The sequence below is a fragment of the Amyelois transitella genome, chromosome 10 (genome assembly GCF_032362555.1).
Source record: "Amyelois transitella isolate CPQ chromosome 10, ilAmyTran1.1, whole genome shotgun sequence".
Lineage (NCBI taxonomy): Eukaryota > Metazoa > Arthropoda > Insecta > Lepidoptera > Pyralidae > Amyelois > Amyelois transitella.
In genome coordinates, this window is record NC_083513.1 from 3,245,361 (window position 1) to 3,251,360 (window position 6,000).

The window sequence follows — 6,000 nt, forward strand, 5'->3', positions numbered from 1 at the left end:
TTATTCAAATGCTACAAATAGCTTTAAACTGAATAAATTATTCGATTATCGATTTTCCAATAACAATTTCCATTGCGATCCCCAATTATCAAAGTTACCTTGTAACACAAATAAGAGATATCAGCAGATAAACTTTCTCATGGCGAGAATTCGATTTTGCTACGAAATTTGCTCTAAAAAGTGTCATAATCGTTCCGTTTCTTCGAAGATTTCGGTAACAGCGCTTGAATTGACCTAAAGGAAAAAATTAGTGAGATAACATTCACTTTTATTGCTCACCGGGATCTTTACGCCAAAATTCAAGGGTGAGGCAAATGGTCTAAGCGACGCACACATTTTATCTTTTCAGGGCAAAAGTTGGCGCAACGTGAAGGGTTTTCGGGAAACGGAATGTACCATTTGTGTGTAACGGACACATTTTGGTCCTGATCCCCAAAATAAACTTAGCTGAGCTAAATAAACGCCGGCTAAAAATACCTTTCTTTTATTTGTAGAAAGTCCAGAACTGAGTTTAGTATTTAACGTACACAGTTATACAGGGATATATGTACACATAGTACACATTGTGTCAAGTGTTATTTCTTTTGTGATTTGAATTTTTGGATGACTATTAAAATTAATTTTAATTACGAATATGTACTGTTTTTTTTATTTTTTTTTTATAATCAAGGTTTATACTATAATTAATTTCATAATTTTTGTAAAGGAAACAATGATGGTAAGTCGTACATTCAAGCATCAAGCAAAAACCAATACTCTTAAAAACCGTCTTATAAAACTAAAATAAGTAAAAAGAAATCACTTTCATCCATTTATTCAGTTCAAGCCAGATATGTTAAACTATCCTCGTAGTCTAACCTTATTTGCAAACGAAATTCATTTAGAAACTAAATTGGACATTTCCATTTTACAATACATTTGTAAAAAGCATCCTCATTTGGTTTTACTACTGAGAGAGTTGTATAAAATTAATTTTATTCTGCCTCGATGGTTCAGCCGTCACGCGAAGTGGTCGTGGTTTCAAATCTCACGGGATGTAGGTATTTTGTAAAAGTTGTTTTAACCCCTGGCATGAAAACATAGATATCGTAAGACATATTATGTTGTGCGTCCAAACCTTCCCGAAGATATAGTTTGAATGGACGGGAAAAGATAACTGGTGTGATATCTCCCTTAAAATTGAACAACTCGCGGACAATGTGCAATCAAGACAGCACTTCTGAGTGGATGTAGTGAGTGCCCATCCGCTATCTTCACTCGGCCAAAATCGACTTGCTTATCAGAGATAGGCCGAAGTTGGCCCAGTATGTCTAATGAGGCATTAGGCATCTTCACAAATTTTGCATGAACCAACTAAATCATAGAAATAAAACTAACTCAATGCCAAAAGCATTACCTGCTGGATGACATTCAGTAAAAATTAATTTTCTATATATTTAGGTATGTAGAAAGTTAAGTATAAATCCCCAGCCCAATTTTATTCTAAAACTGAACTAAATCTATCCAATTTCGCCTAACGGTGCCACTAGAACCATTACGGAACAAAGGAAGGATCTCTATATAAAAGATAAGATGTAAGTTAGCTCGTAATCTGCGCCTAATGATAATAGCTCACATAATTCTGGACAAAGGCGAAATGTGTCGAAAGCAGTCGGAAAATATCACAGAAAAGTTACTTGTGGAGAATTCGCTGAGACAAATTTCCGAATTAACGGCGTCCTTTTTAGGGAGACAATGTCAGAGGTCGTCGCTCGAACTATTGCTATTCTTTAGCGTTAGTTGGAGCATTTACCTTGGATTTCTTTAGTATGGATATCTTATTTTTATCATTGGAAATTCATGAAGGCTATGGATAATAAAATGGATTTTTCTATCTATTTGATTAAACTCTTCGGTTACCGAGAGGCTGAATTGCATTCAACGCACGGCCCAAACCGCTGGATCTAGAAATTTGAAAAGTAGTTTCTTTATGTGGTCTAAGATTGCATTGAGATAAGATTTCCTAAAAATATTTATAACAGAAAAACATATGTAGTAGCTAATGGGTAGAGACATATCGACAGGACATTTCTTTTCCGCCGCCGCGATCGTAATCTTATTAATATAATATTGTAATAATAAAATTGATTAAAGATAGTGGTTGCTTTACTCCAACGCTTAAAAGAAGCATCTTTTTTTTATTCTCTGTATAAATCGTGCGGCATGAGAAGCCAGCGTGGAAGCATAAAAACCATTCTTGCCATTGCACTTATCATAAATTCACTACCTATATGAGCCCATAGAAATCAGATTAATCAGTAACAATGTACTATATTATGCGCAGCTCATAATACATATTGTTAATCCAAGGCTTTACTTCCATGAGAATTTTAGGATAAAAAGTAGCCTGTATGTTATTCAGGGTACATTCTATCCACGTATGAAATTTTTCTTAATTCCAAGAATTTTACGTCAAAGAGTAACAAACACTTGTTTTCAAACTTTCGCAATTTTATTATAAGTAGAATTAGATTTCAAATTTTATGTGCAGCCATAGATTTGTTTGGGTATTTCCCAGCTAAATCAAGGAAAATACTATCATTATTTTTAATCAATATTGGGTTATGCATTTGTCTTCGTTCTGATGTATTGTGATAAGTAAACAAAACGGGCTCACGATATATTTAGCCGGCTTCCTGACTGGAACTAAATGGCCTATTCTCATTTACCGGCTTAATTGCCAATTAGTTGGGTCGTTCGAGTCTATTCATACACAGGTATTGGTTTGCCATCATCGCGATATGGAACTCATGTTTTGGATTATACGGTCGCAGCACGTGGAGATTTACGTTGAGTTTAAGTAGCGAACATACCACACGTCTTTATTTCTTACGAGGTAAATAGAGTGAATAGATACGAGAGTTTAAAAATTAGCTCCGCCCTAATAGAAATAGAGATTTAGAACAGGGGCTCCATTTTTCTTTGCAGGCGGTACATAGACGTGGTAGAATTTCAACCACTGCACATAGGGAAGGATAAACATATGAATGTGAGCACCGATACTTATTTTTTTCTTACTTGGTACCTTTTAAACCACCAAAATGACTTTGTTACCTTTACAAAAATCTTTCCAACACTCGGTCTCCCTATACTCTTATACATCGATTACTGAAACTACGGCCGTTACATTATTTATACTTCCTTTCTTTCCACAAATTCTAAGAGTCACGATCGTGGCTTCACATTCACGCTAAAACCGAACACCGCATGCATAATAAAATCGGACCTGACCCATCCGTACCTAAGTCCAAAGTATGGACGCCTCTAAAATCCAAGGAATATCGAAATAGGTCGAAAGTATTCATAATATAAGTGTAGTCATAGATAAGAATTTGAATTGATAGATAATAGCGATTTTTAAATTAAGAATTTACTTGTAAATGAAATAAGTACATACATATATATAATCAAGTCTTTCCCTCACGGGGTAGACAGAGATCACAATCTCGAAAAGACCGGGGACCCCACGGCATTATTATTTGTGAAGTACACTTGACGTATTTATTTAAGTTATTAATTACCTAATAATAATATAATAACATTTCTATCAAACGGAAGATTCTAAAAAAAATTGAGCGACGAGCTAAGTTACGAGTAGGTATACTCGTAAAGCGCAACTAACTGACATAATTCCACTTAGCTCAGAAGTTCTAAGCGAGTTATTTCTAAGAAATCAACGGCGAAGCAATATATAAGCAGTAAGATATGCACGCTGAAGATAACTTAAATTCATTAATGTTTGGATAATGTCCAAAATGCTATCTAAGTTATTTAAACAAATAATATGGGAATGTATGATAGCTGTATAGTTTAGAGCTTTGGTGGTCGAATCGGTAAGGTGCCCGGTTAAATGCGTGATATGCTCAGACGGGTCATGTTCAAATCCCCCCTGAGCCATGTACCAATGCCTGTTTTCGAAATTATGTACATTAGTTTGAATGCAAACAGATGCTCCTACGATGAGAGAAAACATCTAGAGGAAACCTGCACATTTAGACAACTGGATGTGTAACCATGATAGATCCAATACGGGTAAGGTTCCTCTGCGAAGGTTGTGGTCAGATGGGAGTCGTTTCGTGTAAAACCTGACTCACCCAATGCAGATTTCATGGTCAAAGGCAGACCCCAGGATCCTCTCCAGAGCGGTGAGGATGCAACCGGAACTAACGCCAGAAGGAAGAATAGTGATAGCTGTACACTGAGTGGCTGAGAAAGCTGACCCCTAGTTCATTCAAACTATTTATGAGTAATATGAGGGTTAAATTTGTTTACCACTGTACAGTGTACAAGTTTACATATTTAAAGGCTGGATAAAATACGGTTCATGCATTGTAGCAGTAGGTAAGTATTTTCACCACATTACGTGTACTAGATATCGTTGAAGAGTTATTAATTTCTTTTCGAAAATAAAAAATATATTCCATGAAAATGATAAGTGCAATTTCAACTAGCTCCAGTAATTATTTAATATTCTATTTTTATCAACATTTGACAAAATAAAACGATATTAATCAGGTCATGTTTTTATTTAAGTTTCTAAAAAAAATGCAGTCAAATAGACTTCCGTTGCAATATCTCATTTGAAACTGTCCTAATTAAAATTGCATAGAGTGCGGAGAAACATAATACGAGACGCCGAAAGCACGCTGAAACTTCATTAGCGAATATACCTTGGGATTTCAGATGTATTAATTAAGAAAATTCTCGTAATCTGCTTGAGAAAATATTATGGTAACAAGTTATAAACTTGATGAACGTCAGTCGTACACTACGTCTCTTTCTCTACAAAACAAAAAGGTTGATATAAAACAAGTCATGTGTATTGTTATGTATTCGGAATTTTTTGCTTTATTTCCATTAATGAAACTTGAAGTCAATCAAATTAATAATCAACCTATGCTATCTATCATTTAATCACTATCATTATCTATATATCGCACCTCCGGTGCGACACTGTCACTTATGCAAAAATTGCAAAAATGAGTTACATATGTAATAACTCTCTTAATGCTTCCCTTAACTTGGTGCGATAACGTTACTTTTGTAGTACACATAGTTACCGCAGTATAAGCTATTCATCTTGTAAAAATCTTCAAATATGACAATGTTATGGGATGTTAAAGTTTTAAATGCTTTTCTTTTAAATTGTGTTTTTGCATAAGTGACAGTGTCGCACCGGGGGTGCGATATATAAAAATGAATTGCTGTTCGTTAGTCTCGCTAAAACTCGAGAACGGCTGAACGGATTTATCTTATCTTGGTCTTGAATTATTCGTGGAGGTCTAGGGAAGGTTTAAAAGGTGAGAAAAATTCGAATAATTGCCGGGAAAATCAAAACAGCATTTTTCTATTTCCCATACAAACGTTTTCTAACTAATACGTACGTACAGTCAATTTGAGCTTTATTGCTAATGTATAAAGTTCACTGTTGTCTAAGCAATGTAGGTCTAATAGATAGTAGGAACAAAAAACTGTCATATTACAAATTTTTTTGACAGAACGAAGTCTGTCGGGTCCGCTAGTCTATATCTATACTTATAATAAATCTGTAGAGAGGTCAATTCTGTACATGGAATATATTTTCAAAATAACTATCAGGGGGTGATTAGTGATCGATACTGATGCCAAAAATGCAATCAGTAAAATTTTTGTCTGTCTGTCTGTCTGTATGTTCTTTATAGAAACAAAAACTACTTGACGGATTTTAACGAAACTTGGTACAGTTATTCTTCATACTCCTGAGCAGGTTATAGTATACTTTTTATTACGCTACAATCACTAGGAGCAGAGCAGTGAAAGGAAATGTTGGGAAAACGGGAGAAGTTACTTGATTTTTTAAGCTTCCGTCGCGTGTGCAGCCTTAATGGTTAAAGATACAACGGAACCATGTATAACGGAAATATTCTACATAAAATTATTAAAAAAATATCCTAAGACAGCATAAGTCTATCTTTTATGGTT